The 17,261-nt window shown below is 45.8% G+C and overlaps 1 protein-coding gene across 1 annotated transcript in view; it reads left to right on the plus strand.

The window, feature by feature from the left end:
- HS3ST4 (heparan sulfate-glucosamine 3-sulfotransferase 4) overlaps positions 1 to 17,261 on the plus strand; it is a 402,971-nt gene that overhangs the window by 220,570 nt on the left and 165,140 nt on the right.

A 17,261-nucleotide genomic window follows, 5' to 3' on the forward strand; every position in this document is an offset into this window, starting at 1 on the left:
GACCACAAAATGAATATAGCCAGCAGTTTGATAAAGATAATATAAAAGCTGAGGACTAAAATATATAGATAGTCATCCATTCATCACTTCTTACTAAGCATTTTCTCTGTGCCAGCAGACATGCTACATGGAGGGAATAAAGAGGGGAATAAGGCTGGGGCCCTGCTCTTGAGGCTTTCCCAGCAACCAATTCAGATACTTGATAGTTCAGTGGAATATATTTTATGGAAGAGATTTCTACAGAGTACTATGGGAATCCAGAATATACAGTGCTTGCTTTTCTAATATTACATAATCTCACATAGAAAGCAAAATGAGGTTTATTATTTATTTATTTTTATTTATTTTATTTTTATTTATTTTTTTCCAGCCTGCCTGAATATCTTATTTATTTATTTATTTATTCATTCATTCATTTATTTATTTATTTAAATTCAATTAGCCAAGGTATAAAACATCATTGGTTTTTGATATAATGTTCAGTGAGTCATCAATCAGGGTATTATAATGGACATATATATTAGTTTCAGGTGTACAACATGATTTGAAATTTGCACACATCACCAAATGATTACTACAAGAAGTCTGGTTAGTGTTCATCCCGATACACAGTTACAAAAATTCTTGTTTCTCTTGTGATGAAGACTTTTTAAGAAAATGAGGTTTTGAAGGAAGAGTAGGAGTTTGTCATGTGAAAACTGGAGGGTACGGTAACAGGGGTAGCAATAGTAGGTATTTGTGCTTCTTGCCACTGGTATTCGGCAGTTGGCTTTACGAGGCCCAGGACATCTCTCAGCCTTTGTGCTTTGCATGACGTTGCCTCTGCTCTTGGACCTCAGGGTGGAATGTGTGACTGATAGAGACAGGGCATTCTGTCTTTTGGCCACCCAAGCTGGACCAGTTAGGGATCAGGAGATACCTTTCTGGAACTATCAAACACCTGTCCAGCTGGTTGCCAACAGGAGAGAACATAGATGTAGGAACTGTTGCAGTCGGGTGGCGGGTTTAGAGGAGGTAAGAATGGAATCAATATCAAGGAAACAATGACAAGAAACAAAGACAAGAAATTCTGCCCCACACTATCATTTGAACCCTAGACCAAATTTTGCTTGAAATATCATCCATGGACCACATGGTTGTTAAACGCACCTGGCAATTCACTTTCATTTTTCTTGTCTCACTTCGGGCTGAATTACCTGTCCGTTTCAAATAGTGGGAATCCTGTGTGATTTTATCTACCACGGTGGTCATGGGAGAGAATAGACATTCCAGGCGGAGGAACAGCATGGGTGGAACACAGAGCCGCAAGGAAATGCCATGTGATCCTGAGATCCAACTGGTGTGTGTCACTGGGTGCCCAGAGGATGCTGGTGGGCGATGCAGCTAGAGAGGGGGCCGGAGGCTAGATTATGATGAGCCTTGATGACCCCCTAGCCTACACTGTCCCGTGTCGTCCGGTCATCACCGAGGTGCTAACTACAGCTAGTTACAGCTTTTAATGGAGCGGAGCCTTGATCCCTTTGTGCGTGGCTTCTGCGGGTACCGTTCAGAATGTACACAATGCTTCTGCATTTATTTCCCAGTGACACAGGGAAGTTGGTGAGTGTACCCGTCTTGTGAAAGCACAAGTTGGAACTGAGAGATTTAGCAGTTAGCTCAGCCTTACCTGGTGAAGAATCCCAGCGGACAGCATCCGGGGGTCCACTGGTGGGAGCGAGTGGCCCTCTGGCTACAAGGAGGCAGGAGGGGAGGGAAGAGCTGGAAGCAGTAAGCATCGCAGCAGCGTGGGTTTTCTGGGGGCAGCCAGTGTTCAGGAGGGGCGCTGGCTTCAGGTTCCTGCTTTAGGGATGCTTCTGAGCTCAGATTCCACTACCAAGTGTGGCCACTTACCAGGCCCGTCCCTGTGGACCCAAATAATAGTACTCTCTTTCTACAGCCAAGGAAGCATTGACAGTAGTCACCAGTGAGGACAGCTGGGCCCAGCAAGACAAGAAGCCCAGAGCAAACAGAAACTAAAAGCCTAATTCTGGACACACAGGAGGCCCCGGGGAAACTCTCAGAAACAGCTGGGAGACAGTTGGAGGGCCTGCGGCCATAATAATTTGCATATGAAAGAAGAACAGCATCTCATTTTGTAGTCACAGGCTGATGAGGTTGGGGACTTATGATTTACATATATTTCATTGTCTTTTTAGGAAAAAGAAAACAGTGTGCATCTTCTATCAGGGATTCATGCATTTGTGTGTAAAAACAGGCAGGGGCGCCCACACCTATCTTTTGCTCAACAATACGGAGTATATTGGAAAGATCACTGCTGTGATAGGGAGCTGATACCTGTTCTTAAGAAAGAAACAGTAATAAAATCTTCCCAAGGTTTTATCTCCAGTATTAAAAATGAAAAGAAAAAAAGCCATTTTTACTTCCTGAGATGTGCCAACCTGCTTCTTGCCTCGAGGGCTATGTGCCTGGTACTTCCTCACTTTAGAATACTCTCCTTGTTCCATTTTCCAGGCCTCCTGTTGGCCTCCCTCTGTGGTCTCCTTTTAAATGTCACTGCATCAGGGGCACCTGGGGGACTCAGTCACTTAAGCCTTGATTTGGGCTCAGGTCATGATCTCAGGGGCGTGAGATCGAGCCCCACATCAGGGTCCATGCTGGGCGGCGAGCCTGCTTAAGATTCTCTCTCTCCCTCTCTTTCTGCCCCCCCCCCCCCAAAATAATAAAAAAATAAATGTCACTGCATCAGAGAAGGCTTCTCTGATCTGGATAAGGCAGATTTTTCTTCTATTTGTTTTAACGGTGCTTTCTGCTTTCCCTTGGAAACACTTCTTGTCTTTGTTTATAGTCTTTCTTCCCTGCTAAACTACAGGTTCTCCAAGGGCGGCTTCTGTGTCGTCTTGCTCACGACCATCTCTGTAGAGTCTAGTGTGGTATCTCACGCTGCAAGTGATCAGTGATGATTTTTTGGCTGCATGTGTCAGGTTGTTCCTCCCAACTCCAAATCGGATACATTTGCCACTGTTAATTGCTTGGCTTGTAGCCTACCTGCAGAGATCAGAAACACGTACATTTCGTTGGGCCAGGTAGGAACAGTGACCAATGGGAGCTCATACCTTGACCCAAAGGGAACAGGTGCCAAAGTGGATCGGCTGTTTTGTTGCCTTCCAGGCAAAGTGGACCCAGTGTGGGCCTGTCTTACAGTCTTGTTGAGAAAGTTTTGAAACCTTGAGTTTATGAGTTCCCTTCCAATTCTTTAATGTTGACAACACTTTTTAAAAGTAAACACTTCTATTGTTCAAGACACTCAGTGTGTGGGAGCTGGACCTGGCCTGGGTACCACGGTTGGTCTTTGGAGAGAAGGTCAACCACACATGCCTTGTAACACTTTTTAAAAGTAAACACTTCTATTGTTCAAGACACTCAATGTGTGGGAGCTGGACCTGGCCTGGGTACCACGGTTGGTCTTTGGAGAGAAGGTCAACCACGCATGCCTTGTTACCCTGCTCAGACTGCATGAGGAAGAGAGAATACAATCCTCAGTATCATTAAAGAACGCTTGTTGAGGGCACCTGGGTGGCTCAGTTGGTTAAGCGACTGCCTTCGGCTCAGGTCATGATTCTGGAGTCCCTGGATCGAGTCCCACATCGGGCTCCCTGCTCGGCAGGGAGCCTGCTTCTCCCTCTGACCCTCCCCCCTCTCATGTGCTTGCTCTCTCTCATTCTCTCTCTCTCAAATAAATAAATAAAATCTTTAAAAAAAAAAAAAAAGAACGCTTGTTGAAAACCAGAGGTGAAAATAGGGCAGCCAGAATGACGAAGGGTCTGAAACCGTGCCATGCACAGAGCTTTTGCCCAAAATGCAGATCGGTGCATGTGGCTTTTCAGCTTTGCTGCCCTGTAGCCATTCTGGTGCCTGATTTATCAAATAAGAATTTGGACCCCAAAGTGCTGCAGGAGTTATGACCACAAACACATGGGTGATAGGTAGGGAATGAGGCTGATTATTAACAAATACATTGGTGATTTATGCACTCACATGGATGTGGTCCTTCTTCCAAGTAGACCCCTGAGGAGGTCATAGCTCTATTCCAATTACATGGCAGTGTCCCCGCTATTCTGGGAATTGCTGTTTGGAAATTGCCATCAGAGCCTGAACATAATTTTTAAATGTCCTCAGTTGTGACAAATCTCCAGATTTGATTCTTTGAAACAGCCAAGAATTATTTGGAGCTAAATCTGGTGAATTAGTCCGATGATTAAGCTTAACAGTACTGTTTAGGGCCACTGTGATATGCAATCAAGCCTTAACAAGAACACGGCCAGGACAAAGCATGCAAGGATCAGACACAGGCCAGTGGGGAGGAGGGGAGGACACGGGACCAAGTGGAATCCCACTTAGTCAGGGTAGGATATGGGCTTTACTTCTCCAAAATGCCCAAGGTATTAAATCCAAAAGGCAAAGCAGAATCAGAGATGGTTTAGAAGGCCTGGGATGAGCCGGGATTTACAGAACGAACCAGAATATTGGAGTCAGGTCCTCCTGTTTCTTGGACTGAGAGACAGCTCCTTTTTTAGGCAAGTCTGCAGGGTTTGCTCAGGGGCATGGAGAGCAGAGCCAAGCTCTGGTAAGAGGATTTGTAAGAGTAATATACAAATTGGTATGAGTAGGGGTTTAGGAGAGACCACCAGTGATGTGGGGAGGATAGAACATGAAGCAGGTTGACCAGATGGATGAACATGCGTATCATGACAGAAGCTTGGCACTTCAGTGAGCTCCTTACTAAGTCCTTCTCTGCCCAAGTGGTCTGCTTTCTGGCTTTCTTTACATCATCTTCTTACCACTCTCCCCCTTGCTCTCTGAGCTCCAACCAGAAAAGCCAACCAGTGGCTTTCTTTCTGTTCTTTGAACACATCTACTTCTTTTCTGCTCTGGGGCCTGTGTTCTTGCTGTCATTCTTCCTAGGACACATTTACTTTCAGCTTACACTTGACTGGCTCTTTCCCATGTAGGTCTCAACTCAGATTTTAACATCTCCTTGACCATTCAGACCAAAGTAGTTTCCCTCCCTCCCCCCAGTTACTTTTCACCCAATACCCTGTTTTGTGTCCTTTGTAGTGTATCCAAACTCGCATTATTTGCTCGCTTCTTTCTTACCCACCTGCCAGCACTAGAATGGAATTCAGTGAGGGCAGGGTCTTTGTTCTCTCATTGACCCTCAGAGCTGTAACCGTGCATGACGCGTGACAGGTGCTCCGTCAATATCTACAGAATGAATCCACACATGAATGATAGCTTGATCCATCAGATGGAATTAGCCCCTTGAGTGTGGAGGGGAGAGAATTCAGGGAATGAAGAGAATCCCCCTGTGTCACTTGGTCCCAGAATTATTTGGCAGCCAGTTTTAGATAATGGGGGCTGTCCCATTTGATGGGCTTTGGAATTCAGGAGTAGTATAGGTCCTGGGGCCCCAAACTTGGGGACTAGGGGAGGAGAAACAGGAGCTGATAGAGCGTCCGTCACAAAATGAACAGTATAAAACAGTGGATCCTGAAAAATCTGGCCAGTAAAAGAATTCCAGAACGAAGTGAGTCACCAACAAATGAACACGTTCTGAATGTTTGTTGGGCAGTTCGTCTCTCACGGTTATAATTACCTGTCTTACTGTATTTGTCTCCACTTGACAGCCTCAGGGAGAAGGGTCCTCTGCCATTCCATATCCGTCCTCAAAGAGTATTGAAAGAGCTTTTCATCATTCCAGGCTGACTTATTCTTTGAAATAATCTGTGCCTCTGTAGAATTCTTTCTGTGGAGCCTTTATTTTATATTAAAATGTACTGTGATGTGTGATTCCTACCCTGTCTCATCTTTAAACTCTGCAGTACCTGGAGAGTGTTTTCTTTACCTTAAAAATTAAGCAAATAGGGTCGCCTGGGTGGCTCAGTCGGTTAAGCGTCTGCCTTCAGCTCAGGTCATGATCCCAGAGTCCTGGGATCGAGTCCCGCATCGGGCTCCCCGCTCCACGGGGAGCCTGCTTCTCCCTCTGCCTCTGTCTCTCTCTCTGTCTCTCATGAATAAATAAATAAAATCTTTAAAAAAAAAAAAAATTAAGCAAATAGACCAAGCAGTTCAGAAAACAGTCCACTTTATCAACACAAAGTGGTAACAATAACCATAACCATAACACTAATAATAAAGCCTGGAAAACAGAGCCTCTGCCAGCCACCAACCATCAACCATATTCTCAGCACTGGGACATTCTTAGGCATTCGGGGCAGGCCGGAGAATGGAAACCTTTGTACAGAGATACCCACCCCCCACCCCCCGCAAAGGGATCTGGAGGGGATGGCTGTTCCAATAGGAGGCATGGGTTAAATACATCAAATTCATTCATTCTCTTATTCACTTACTCACATAGAAAGTGCTTTGTGACATTTTGGGGCTGTTGAGGTGATGGGTGGCTTTATTTCTCTTCTACTTCCCCGACTTTTAAACTGGGATATAGCACTTCTATTAAAAAACGAACAAAGAGCTGAGGCTCCTTGTAAAAACAGGATCATTCTTGTCAAGCACTCACAGTCAAAGCGGGTGGCTGAGCAGAACCCCAGACTCCTTTATGGACCCCGTTTTTGAGCTCTGTTATCAAATTCCAATGTAAAACCAACAGTGACATAATCGTGGTAATAAGCAACAGTTTGGGGGTGGGGGTGTACCATTTTGCAATTTTCTGAGGGCATTCGTGAGTAATCTTATTTAATCCACAGGACAATTTGGGGAGATGTGAGAATTTTGAGACTGGGGCAGACCTGCGGGTCGTTCCTGCTCTGTGGTTTGTTTATCCTTATCTGCTTGGCATTTTCCTACACCCAAGCTTAAGCGTACTTTGTCTATTGAGGTATTTAACTATAAATACCTTTCAGATGATTTGTTAAAATGTTATATAAGCCCTATGTCAGCAGTGGTGCCCGGGAAACCTTTCTTTATCTAAGAGACTCGGTGACATCCCTGTTCCTTGTCCCTTCCTTTCTCCGTACCCCCACCTCTGAGTTACTTGTTGTTCCTTGCTGGAACAGCCTTCTTTTTCCACGTTTGTCAGAAGTACCTTGATACCTGGAGGTAGCACAGGGCTGAGAACGTCAGCAGAGAGATCAGCCATCAATAAACGAGCCGCATCTGGGCACCAGGAAACCTTGGTCTCATTCTGAGCCCTCCCCTTTCTCCTGGCTGCAATTTCAAGTGCAAATTCACTCTGCTCCGTTCCTTGGTTTTCTTGTTACTCATTCATGCTTTTGAACAAGGTGGGTTTTTTTTTAAATGTTTACTCCCCCCGCTCATGATCTTTCTCTCTCTTCATCGCTCTCACTCTCTCTCTCTCTCTCAAATAAGTAAATAAAATCTTAAAAAGTGGCACCTGGGTGGCTCAGTAGGTTGAGCATCTGCCTTCGGCTCAGGTCATGATCCCAGGCTGGTCCTGGGATGGAGCCCCGCATCGGGTTCCCTGCTCAGCAGGGAGTCTGCTTCTCCCTCTCCCTCTGCCCCTTCCACACTCGTGCTCATGCTGTCTCTCGCTTTTGTGCTCTCTCTCAAATAAATAAAATCTTTTAAAATAAATAAATGTTTAATTTCCACTAGTAAAGTCTGACCATATCATCCTTTGTGAAATGAACAGATACTATAGACAAGGCTAAAATCTCCACAAGCCCCCACCCCCAAGTCTACCTCCCACCCCATCCCCAAGAGTGACCGCTGTTCACACTTTGGGGTGTAACCTATTGGACCACCCACTGAACAATTACAAATATTTGGCAGCAGAGAGGCACAATATACAGTATTGTTACTTTGAATAGGTGCATTTAAGAAAACTACAGCATGCTTGCTATGTCCTATGATAGTTTGCTTTCTTGGTCCATTCTCAACACAGTATCTTGGGAATATGTACATGTTGATGCATTTCTCATTGTTGCATGGTATCCCATAGGTGACTGCATTGGAGTTTGTCTACTCCTTCCTCCAATCCTGGATAGCTGGGCTGTTCCCAATTTTTGCTGTGGTGAGCATCTTGCAGTGCACTTATCATATACCTTCCTTTGTGCTTGGATGAGTGTTTCTCTAGGAATATACTGAGAGGAATTGTATATCACAGTGTAGAAGTGTCTCAGTGTTTTAAAGATCATGCCAAAGTGCCTTCCAGAGCAATCAGGCCAATTTCTAGTCCTACCCTGTCCTCACCAATTTTTGGTATCATCGACTTGATTTTTCTGATCCGCCCAATTGATTCTCTCTTTGGTGCCATCATGGCTGATTTGTGAATCCTGGTGAGTTTCTAGTGTAGTTTCCAGGACGCACCTTGCCTCCTGCCGATTTCCCAGTACCCAGTCTCCCCACGTTGCCTTCGTGTTTACACTAACCTACCCCTCATCTCTCCTTTATTCAGATACAGGCTTCCGTCTTACGGTCAGAACGATCCTCTGGCACTGATGAAGTATTTGCTGAATTCACTTATTAATTTCCCAAATGCGTCAATTAGAAGACATCCTTTATCCCAGCACAAACACATTCAAAATGAAGTCATCATTTGGTCCTACGCATGGCCTCTTTTACTGCCAGACTGCAGATCCCCAGTCACTCCCAAATCCAGGCAGTCTTTGCTTAATACCATGGAGAGACTTCACCAGCATGTTCTGCTGCCAGGCACGGTTCTGCAGTTCAAGAAACTCTCATTTCTCGTGCATCGATTTTGAAGGTGATGGTATAGACAACCTGTCGAGAGAGCTTGCAACATCCAGATGTTTCATCCTCCTCCAATTACGGGAGGCTTCGGGGTTGTAAAATTACAGTGAAGATATGGAGGGACACAGGATGAACACCTGCCATGTAGATGGACCATATTGTCCTGGGTTGAGGTCATATTTCCTGGTTGGTAATAACAGATTGATAATGCAGTCCCACTGCACTGTTGCTTCATGAGAGATCTGTCTTGGCAAAGTCTCAGGGAAAGCAAGTGGGAGTTGAAAGGGCTGATGTAAAGGAGGATTAGTTCTGTTCTTGTGTGCTTTCGGCAACCAGAATAATCCTTTGTCCTCATTGCTATCTGGGCTGTTAGCCTAGAGCATTTTTTCATTCAACCAGTTTTACTGAGCATCAAGCTTATATCAGAGACTGTGCTAATGCTGGTGATACAAAGAAAAGGGCAGGGGGGGATAAAAGACCTGGTAATTGCCTTCAGGAAATGGACAATTTAGTAGCAGAGACAGAGACTAATAAAATTTCATGAAGAAGTGTGAAATTACAACTATGTGAGTGAAATGAAAGAGAAATGCATGGCGCTCAGGACATACAGCACAGGAACAATTACCAAAAGCTCCGGAAAGGCTTCTAGAAGGAAGTGACAATAAAGCTGAGAGTTAAGTAGGCAAAGAGTTAGTGAACGAGCATTTCCAGCAGCAAGAGAAGCATGTGTAAAGGTCCTAGGGCCAAAAAAAGGAGTAGTGCATATTCAAGAAACTGAAAGAAGGCCAGTGTGTTTGGAAGGCCAGTGTCAGGGGAAGTACTGTACAGTATGTGACTGGGGAGCCTTCGGGGTCCAGACAGAAGGTATTTGGATGATGATAAGGATTTGTGGTCTTATCCTAAGAACAAAGGAAAGCCACTGATGAATGTTAAGTGTATGTGTGGTAATGGGGGACAGAGGTAGTGACTCAGTTTGTGTTTTGAAAAAATGACTCTGATTGCAATGTAGAAAATAGAAGTCGTATTATTTCATGTCTTTGAGTGGAAGCATTTGAAGACTCTTCATTACTCTCGGGATGAAATTAAAAGTCTTTAACATCATTTCTAGGATATTTCCCCATATGGCTAACGTCAACTTTAAAACCTCATTTCCGCAATCCAAAGGAGCCAGCTATTGCTAGGATAATGCTGTGTAACAAACAGTCCCTGAAGCCCAGTGTCTTACAACGACAAGCGTTATTTTCTCCTTCATGAGTCTGAGGCAGCTCTGCTTCAGCCTCCAAATCAGATTCAGGTCTGGTCTACTTGCCCATCCGTCTGAGATTCATGCAGCTATGTGAATCATGCTTTTTCCATAATAAATCACAAGAGTATGAGAGGCCAGCAAAACCCCAAAAAGCAAATTTAAAGTCTCTGCACCTGGCACCTCTAATAGCATTTCATTGTCTAGAGCAGGCCCACATCAGTGTGGTGGGAAGGATAGCTCTTCTTTGAAGGGGCAGGCATAGGGAAAGAGGGCATCAAAGGAAGGAATGAAGACCATACTTGCTCTTACTTCATTGTAGCTATCCAGGTGGTCGAGTGTAACACTGAAGAATACAGGTTTGGAGGCAAGGCTTTGTTACTTTGAAACCTGGCTTTGAAACTTCCCAGCTGTGTGAGTCTGGTTAAGTTAGGATCCTCCTTTTGCATCAGTTACCTCATCTGTGCAAAGAAAATTAACAACAATAATTATAATAGTATAATAACACTTACCTATGTCAGGAGGACTTAGTTAAGTGCTCAGAGAAGTTATTAGGTGTTATTAACATAGATTCATCTCTTGGGGTCCCTGGGTGGCTGAGTCGTTAAGCGTCTGCCTTCGGCTCAGGTCATGATCCCAGGGTCCTGGGATCGAGCCCCGCATCGGGCTCCCTGCTTGGTGGGAAGCCTGCTTCTCCGTCTCCCACTCCCCCTGCTGTGTTCCCTGTCTCGCTGTCTCTCTCTGTCAAATAAATAAATAAATACATGTTAAAAAAAAACCACATAGATTCATCTCTTATTCAAAATTAGTCATGTTTTGAAATTTAGAAATATTATAATTATTAAATTTTAGGGGCACCTGGGTGGCTCAGTTGGTTAAGTGTCTGCCTTTGGCTCAGTTGATGATCTCCAGCTCCTGGGATCGAGTCCCGCATTGGGCTCCCTGCTCAGTGGGGAGTCTGCTTCTCCCTCTCCCTCTGCCCACCCCCCCCACTTGTGCTCTCTCTCACTCTCAAATAAATAAAATCTAAAAAAAAAGAATTACTAAATTTTAGAAAGGCGGTGTGATACAGCTTACAGTACATAACTTCCCCCATGGGTTCTGGGACAATAAGCTATCATCAAACTCTTGACTTTTCTGCCACGAAGCACCATCATTCACACAAGGCGGGAACAATGATAAAATGATACACGCTCGTATATCAGATCACCATTCTGGTTTTCAGGGCATTGTGGATTTTAGGATTGTGGGTAAAGGATGCCGGCTGGTGTTAGCTTTGAAATGTGGTGGGTCAGTGGGTCTTCACGTGTGCGAGCCACACTCTTGTCTTGAAGTGCCCTTCACGACCCTCTCCGGGTATAAATTCTCGTCGTGGCCTGATCCCAAACATCACCTCATTCTTTTTTTTTTTTTTTAAGATTTTATTTATTTATTTGACAGGGAACACAAGCAGGGGGAGTGGGAAAGGGAGAAGCAGGCTTCCCGCAGAGCAGGGAGCCCAACGGGGGACTTGATCCCAGGATCCTGGGATCATGACCTGAGCAAAAGGCAGACGCTTAACCGAATGAGCCACCCAGGACCCCAATCATCACCTCGTTCTTTGATGCCCCATTATCCCCCCAGCTGGAAGTAATTTCTCCTGCTCTAGTGCCCTTGAGACATTGATCTCTCTGTACCCCCTTGTTCTAATTACTTGTATTGATTCTTGAGTTTAGGGATTGTGTCAAACTCCAGGCACCCCATAAACGTTCTTGGATTCAAATGCTATATATGCTTCCATCTTCTTGCCCCTTCTTCTCTCACACCTGATGCTGCTGATGACTACTACAGACCCCACCGCTGGTATCCACTGAGCATCTGCAAGGGTACCAACCACGTGCCAAGCATGCACATTCCTTGCCTGGCTCGATCCTCACACCTGCCTGCATGGAGGCTGCTAATAAGCCAATTTACAGAGGGGGAAACTGAAGCCAGGAAACTGGTCATACCTTGCCAGTAAATAGACGCGGGTGTCTGGGGATGAGAGGACTGAATTGACAATGGGCCCAAAGATGCTCTGCATCCAGATGGTATTTGTTACTCTCTCTGACTCAGAACCACTCGGATATGCTGCTTTCCAGAGCAGGTACCATCTACTGAGTTGTTTTTGAATGAACAAATGAATCTTTTCCATGTGGACCTTCCTTCTGTGGCATCTGTGTGTCAGAAAACAAGAGCCAGACAGAAGTTAAAGCAGTAAAGGCAAATTTTGTTCAGAAATGATTGCAATTGGGAAAGAGAAACCTCGGTACAGTACGGGGCTCCATCTCAAATACAGTGAGGAAAGGAGGGGTGTGTAGCCAAGCATCAGGGTGGGGGGGTCAGTGGGTGGAAAAGTACTAAGAGGAAATATCACGGGTAAGGGGGAGTGGTTCTGGCTAAACTGGCTCAGGAGGATTCTTGCTGAAGATAGACCAGGGTAATAAGACATCAAGGCTAGGAGGATGAGGAATCTGATCTGGTATCAAAGGTGGGTTTTTTTTGCTAAACTGACCCTGCATAATTCTGGCTAAAACTGGACCAAATGGGGCAAAGATAGAGCCCAAGTTTGGGCATGGTCCAAAGTGGAGCCTACCAAAGTTTGGTCAAGGAGCAAGTCTTGTCACAGAGGGGATGATCATCAGGGTCTCCTTGAATACCCAAGGAGGCCTGTGTGTCCTTCTGCATATCCTTTCACAGGACAGTTCAGATTAGAAGTTCTTCCCAACTTTCCGCTGTTTTTACCAATTTGGGACATCCGTTCACTGACCCAAATTCTGATCTCTTAGGGAATGATTGCCTCGTCATCGGTGAGGGACATGGGCTGGAGGGAAACTAGGCGGAGGTGATTAAGGAACACACGTTCATTCACGTCCAGGTAGATGACCCACCTGGCTCCCTGGCTTTGAGTGGCCCTTTGGTAAGGGTCTTCACCTGCCCCTCTTTCCCACGACTGGTTCCCATCGACATGCTCTGAAACCTCACCCCTCTAAAATGTTAACCCTTCGGACTAGATCTTAATTCATCTTTGTACTTCTCCTCTCCAGGGCTAACATAGGACCTGAGTTCTAGGGGATGCTCAGGCAGTATTGATCACGTATGCAAAAGAATGGTTGATTCATCAGATGGATAGATAGGTGTTTGGAAGGAGGGATGGATGACCAGATGAATGAGTGAATGAATGATCACATGAACGAATGAATGACAACCGTCACATTTCTTGTTTGATGCCATATAGATCTGACTGTCCTTTGCCTGAAATGTTTATTTTTAACACAATGATCACACTTGCCATTGTTATTGAAAACACAGCATGTGGTTCAACTCCTCTGCCCCAGCCTGACTGGGCACCTCTTGTCCTGGGCAGCACGTGGACTCCTAGCACAAGCTGCTTTTGTAGGAAGCAGGGATTCTATCCCAGGCTGTCCCACTGGACTTCTAATTAATCCCTCCCTCTGTAAAGGCTGACCCCCCCCTGCTGCTGGGGCAGAGGCCTCCCAGCGTCATTTGGTTGTGGGTAGAGTTGGAAACCGAGGAGGGCTTTAGGTTGGAGACTGCATCTGGGCATCTAGGGTATACCTAGATCAAACCTGAAGCAATAAATACACAGCAGACCAGCTTGGACCCACTGCCCATCTTGCCAGTGGGAGGCTGACTGTGGTTCCTGGCTCTGCTCATCTGGTGCAGGATCCGCAATGCCTAGAAACTGGTGTCCGGCATCCCAGTGTGTGAATTCCTGCTACAAGCTGGGTGATACTGGGCAAGTCATTTAACCTCTCTGCGTCAGGATGGAGATACGGGGCAGTAAACCACTGGCACGCTAATCACGGGGAACTGTGGTCACGTGGTACAACACACCCAAATGGCAACTTGAAGGTTCAACTTCCTTAGCGAGGCGCATGGGCTCTGATTATATGGGCCCTTGCTTTGCATTCTGTTTTTCAGGTTCTAAGCATTATATGTCAGCCCTAGGGGATGAGGTGGGCTGGCCAGAATTCTCCTTGACTTGAATTCTCTAACCATTTGGCAGCCTCTTAAAAAAAGCAATGCACTGTCCTATCTTTCAGCAACTTCGTAAGTGGGAAAGAACACTGAAGCACTCAAGCATCACTTCTGTCCAGAGACTTTTCTAGATCCTAGCTCAGGGGTTGGCAACCTATGGCCCGTGAGTCAAATCTGGCCTGCCCCCTGACCTTGTATAGCCCATGGGCCAAGGATGGTTTTTACCTTTCTAAAATGGTTGGAAAACAGTCAAAAGGAGAATAGTATTTTGTGATACATGAAAATCCTATGGCGTCCTGATGTTAGTGCCCATAAATAAAGTTTTCTTAGGATGTATCTGTGTGCCTGTTGGTTTATGCATTGTCCACAGCTGCATTTGAAGCTCCAACAGCCGAGCTGTGGGGCGTGACAGAGATGATGTGGGAGATAAAGCTGAAACATTTACTCTCTGATCCTTTACAGAGAATGTTTTCTGAGCCGTATCCTAGGGCACACTTTTGTGTGGGCTTTTGAGTAAAAGAAATGTTCCGTTCCGTGGGGAGCTCACAGTCCGGGATCTCAAAACCATAGACTGTTCCTCTGGCTTCCTCCGGGAAAGGAATGGCTGGTTTAGGAGGTTGTGCCTTCTCTGACCTTGGGCATTTTTAGGGGCCAGCCATGTGTCCATGGGCAGCCAGTTCCCTAGAAGGGATCCAAGCCCCCGATTGGCAGTTGGACAACAATATTTTAAATCCTGGTGTTACTGTTTTCTAGCTTCTTCACCTCCCTGGCTCAAGTTCCTTCATCTAAAACGGAAATAACAGTTGTACGTCCCTCAAGGGCTTGAGGCTTCACTGTGAGGCTTATATTGCAGAAGCAGGACAGGCACTCGGCCCCAGGCCTGGCACATAAAAAAAGTTAAAGTATGCTTTATTATTATTCATATTTTTAAAAATGTATTCTCTGTCTCTTACGGGCTGTGTGATTGAAGACAGGTTACTCCACGTTTCAAAGCCTTAGCTGCTTCATCGGGTAAATGGTGCCAAAAATGCAACCTGCTTCACCGAGCGGCCAAAAAAGCTTAAATGTCCTCCTAGCTAGCACATTGCTGCAGGTGGTAAGCATTCAGTGGCTGTCTTCTTAAACCTCTGTACTTCCTTGCCACGCCGATGTTCTGTGAGTTCGTGGTGTCCGAAGAGCTTTCTACTGTGGCTTTCACTTCCAGACCGCTCATCTGTCATCAGCCACATGTCATCCCACATCCTCATCAGGCATCTGTCATGCCTCTTTATGGATCGTCCAAAGCCCTTCGAGGGCTGGGGTCTTGTGCGGCACTTCTTATTTATCTAAAATTAAGGTGAAGGCAAAGCCAGCTTGAATGATTTAAATATACAAATTGCATCCTGGCATGGTTTGATGTAGCTAAGTCCTGGCTTGTCTCCCAGGATTGGAGACACCGAGTACGTTATGCTTAGATGGTGCTGGGGAGCAGGTGGGGAGGCAGGCACCAAGGTATGATGGCTCAAGGGGCTGCCAGGGAGGAGCTTTGTGAGATGCTATTTATGGTTCATCAGGAACCCAAACACCTGCTCCTGGGTCCCCAGCCTGTGCCACCCGGCTCTGTCTTTCTTACTCCTTGGATACTGACAAGCTGGCCTATCAGAACCATTTTCCCCTTCTTCCTTAAAAATAGCACGCTTGACCTTATAGGGCCACTCAGAATAAGAACTAGATCTCCCAGTTTCCTTTGTTAACATACATGAAGCCATGTATATTCTGCTTGGGGGTGGGGGGCAAACTGAAGTATCCTGTGGAAGTCCCAAGACATGTCCTTTAAAGGGAGGGGACTCACCCTACTTCATTGTTTTTTCCTTCCTGCTGGCTGGGATGTGGATGAAATGGGTGGAGCATTTGTGGCCATCTTAGATCATGTCTTAGATTAGGGTTTTCCAGGAGAGCAGACTCTGAGTCAGAGGTTTAAGAGAAAGTTATTTATTTGTCAAGTGACCCCAGGAAGCACGGGGATGGGGAAGTGAGATAGAAAAGGAAGGAAGCTAGTACAAATTGTGTTAATGAGCAAATTATGGTAGATCCATGATGCTGGGGATCTCTGGGAAATCGTGTAGTGCATGCTTCAGAGGTGTTCTGCTTGAAAGGAGGGGGAGCCAGGGTATTTATACACCAGTGCCTCTCTGCTGTTGGTGGGGCCATTACTCCCTGCCACCCCTAGGCTTTCTTCGGTGGACTGAACATTCTGCTGGGGCCAGAGAAAGGGGCAGAGAGTCTCAGATGCTTGCAGCCAGGAGCCGTCAGCATATTTGGGAATGATGCCTGCTTACAGGATATAGAGACCCTGCACTTGATCTTAGCCAACAGACCAAGAGCAGAGCATAGCAGAGCCTTGGTCTCCACTGACTGTGGGGCCATCGTAATAAGGCTTGGACAGCTTACCTTTAGAATTTATGTCAAAGAAAAAAAATCTATTTTGCTTACGCCATTGGCCAAACCTAATCCCAAGTCACCATTAAATGATGATGGTGATGATGGTAATAAAGAGAATGGGCACATACTGCACATGATATTGGAATCTGCTTACTTATTATTATCTGCCCCCCCCACCCCCATGCACAGGAAGGTAAACTCTATGACCCTTTCTGGCTCGTTCATTGCCTGGTACCTAGTAAGGTGTCTGAAAGCTCTCAGAAAGTATTTATGGAGGGGCGCCTGTGTGGCTCATTCAGTGGAGCATCCAACTCTTGATTCTGGCTTAGGTCATGATAGCAGGGTCGTGGGATCAAGCCCCGTGTTGGGCTCTGCACTCGGCACAGAGTCCGCTTGTCCCTCTCCTTCTTCTCCTCCCCCTGCTCTCTCTCTCTCTCAAATAAATAAAATCTTTAAGAAAAAAAGAAAGTCTTTATTGAATGAATGAATGAGTTAAAAAAAATAAAGGAAAAGCCAAGATGTGAACCCTGATCTGTTTCCAGCTCCCCAGCTCTTAACCACTATCCAATGGGAAAAAGTTTAGAAACCGTGTTTTATAAATGATTGAAGGAAGCCAGTATAATGTCAGAGAGCCTGAGTCTTGGCAGAGGCAGAAACCCTGCAGGGGATGAAGCAGTGAATGCGTTTGTGAGGTAGTTTTCATAGAGAGTCGACGTGAGGAGCTGGGCCAGTGTCCCTTGTAGCAACGGCCAGTAGCCGCTTGTCACCCGGAAACCGTGAAGTCCAAGGCTGGGCTAGAGGTTGGGTGGTCCCACATAATGGGACTCAGAATGGGGCATTTCTGAAAAAC

The sequence above is a fragment of the Neomonachus schauinslandi genome, chromosome 5 (genome assembly GCF_002201575.2).
Source record: "Neomonachus schauinslandi chromosome 5, ASM220157v2, whole genome shotgun sequence".
NCBI classification, from domain to species: domain Eukaryota; kingdom Metazoa; phylum Chordata; class Mammalia; order Carnivora; family Phocidae; genus Neomonachus; species Neomonachus schauinslandi.